Raw genomic sequence first — 2,887 nt, forward strand, 5'->3', positions numbered from 1 at the left:
AGCCCAGAGGCCAAAGAAGTTTCCAGAACAGCCTGACGGCTCCAGCAGCTCCACGGTTCCCGAGGCAGCCTCGCCCGCCACTGGCTGCCCTCGCAGCACTGGGGTTTGGGGGGAGGGGGGCGGCCAGGGGTGTTCCCTCTGCTTTTGGTGTTTGTACATGTAAAGAATTGACCAGTGAAGCCATCCTATTTGTTTCTGGGGAACATGGGGTGGGAGAGGGGAGAGGAGAAAGGAGAGAGGTGGGGAAAGGGAGACAGAGGACTCATGGACATTGCAACCCTGCCTGCCGCAGACTCAGGTCAAGTCCTCGGCTCTTCTTGACTGTGAGCGTCCAGGCACCATGTTGAGAGACGTGGAAATGGAGCAGAGTCCGGGGCGGGGCAGCAGCTGCAGGGTGTGGCCAGCGAAGCCCAGAGAGGGGTGGGGGGCCTGGAGGTGTTGCTTCAGCCCTGCGACAGGTGGGAGGAGGTCTGAGTGTGTGTGTTAACTATCATCTTTTGATCATCATGACCAATGAAACATTTATTCCAAGTCTCCTGTTCTTTATTTCCTGAGCTGGTCCTTTGGGTGACTGATAGAATGTTCTTGAACTTGGTATCCACTTGGCAGATGTCCCTTTTGTCCCTCAGTGTGACCCTCAGAGCATCTGAGGTTGTGAGGTGGGTTGAAACCTGCCATAGCTGAAAAGTTTGCTGCTCCCCCCCCCCCTTTGTGGGTTGTCCTTTATTGGATTTGGTGAACTGAATTGATGAGAGAAGAACTCCAATCTTCCTTTCTATGGATTGACATTCTAATATGGCCCTCAAGGTGCACAGTAAGAAGGAAGTCCTCCTCACTTCGGGGGTGTGGGATTCTAGATGGTCACAAAAAGCGAGTGAGGAAATAAAATGTTTATTAGTGGAAAGCGGAGGAGATCATTGCAGACCTGGCAGTCACCTCATCCAGAACACCAACCATGGCGGGTGTTCCCTCCTCCTCTCCCCTGTGAAAAGTGGGGGGAGCAGCCAGTGGGGGACAGGGTCCCAGAGCATCTCCCCACTTTGCCCCACATACTGTGTAGTTTTGAACAGCTTTGTAAATAAACTGTTTGGTATTATTTTTGTTCCCCTATCGGTGGTACTGCAACTTAGCTGCATTTTAGGATGGGATAACAGGAGGGATCAAAGGTGTTGATGGTGATGATAATGGCAGATGACACTTAGGAACACTTACTAGATACCTGGCAATTGTCTGGAGATATAATATATATATCACTTAATCTTCATAACAACCCTACAAAGTAGGTACTGTTACCCTCCCATTTTGAAGACAAGGAAATGTAGATATAGAAAGGTTAAGTAACTTGCCCAAGGCCACACTTAGAAGAAGGATTTCAAGCCCGGCCGGGCGTGGCTCAGCGGTTGAGCATCCACCTAGGATCCAGGCGATCGCGGTTCGATTCCCCATCAGGGCACATGCCCAGGTCGCAGGCTCGATCCCCAGTCGGGGGCATGCACGAGGCAGCCGATCAATGACTCTCTCATCATTGATGTTTCTATCTCTCTCTCTCTTCCTCTCTCTGAAATCAATAAAGATATATTTAAAAAAAAAAAAGGACTTCAGTTCTGGCAGTGTGCTCCCAGAGTGTGAGTTCTCAGTCACTGCACTGTGCTGGGTCTTGACACTTCCAAACTAGGATGTGAGTCCTAGGACAGGGTTCCTCAAACTATGCGTTGTGACCCATTGCATTGTGAAATCAACTTAGTGGGTGCCACCCAACTTTAATTTTTTTTTTAATGGCATAGAGTAGAAAACAAAATATCAAAGTGATTATAGGCAATAATGAAAGTATTTTACGGAAGCTATGTTTCAGTGTTATATTTGTGTATGTATGTCCTAGGTCACAGCATAAAATGTATTTCTTACTGGGGGTTACAGTTAAAACCCTTTGAAAGTCAGTGCCGTAGAATGAACATGGAGGCCAGAGCTACAGCCCCAGAGGCTGCTGTGCTTAAGAAAGTGAGAAGCTATAGCCACACCATCAAGAACTGTCTGCTTCTGAGTAAAAGGAGACACTAACACCCTCAAGGGTCTAGTCCCACAGGTTTACCCCATCAGAGCCTCATCCTCCCAGTGGGATACCCAAGGCCAGAAGGAAGGTCCATTCCCACCATTCTCTTTCACCAAACACTTGCAGTTACCATGCGTTCCCTGATAAACCGACTGATCCAAACCCCCATCCTTTGCACGTGCAGTTTCCTTGCTCGGGTTTCTCTTCCATGCCTGGTTGAAGTCATTCCTAAGCATTCCTTTAAACTCAGCTCAGCTATCAAGTCCCCAGACTCCACCGATACTTTTGTACCTCCTATATGGGTTGTTTACCATGTAATTATTTGTTTACCTATCTCTCTTGTCTATTAGACTTGAATTTCTTACTAACAGTAACCAGTTTTATTAATCTTTGTGTCCCAGGCTGTGGCTGCTCCAGAATTTCTGTATAGGATGAAATTAGGGGTAGCAATCTGGTTGAAAGAAAATCCAGAGTACTTGTCTTAAAGCTTCATTTGTATAGCTCTTTACTGACACACTGTATATAAAACTCAGAAAGCACTTTGATATACCTTACATATATCAAAGAATGAAGGTAGCTGATCCAGACTGTGCCGCCACCAAGACACCCCCTGGTCCCACTAATCCCCAGTGCCTGACACTGAAAGCTGAAAACTCCAATTGTGTGCTCAGCATGGGGCTAGCTTCCAAAAATTGAAAAGCAGTTCCTGCATTGAAAGGGTTTACACACCAGCCGGGAAAAACATGAAATGAAAAGAATAAGACAGTGGTTCTTAAATTTTCAATTTCTATCAAAACCCTCCGAGAGCTGTTAAAATGCATGTTTCTTTCAGTTGGG

The sequence above is a fragment of the Miniopterus natalensis genome, chromosome 4 (assembly GCF_054644295.1).
Source record: "Miniopterus natalensis isolate mMinNat1 chromosome 4, mMinNat1.hap1, whole genome shotgun sequence".
Classification (NCBI taxonomy): domain Eukaryota; kingdom Metazoa; phylum Chordata; class Mammalia; order Chiroptera; family Miniopteridae; genus Miniopterus; species Miniopterus natalensis.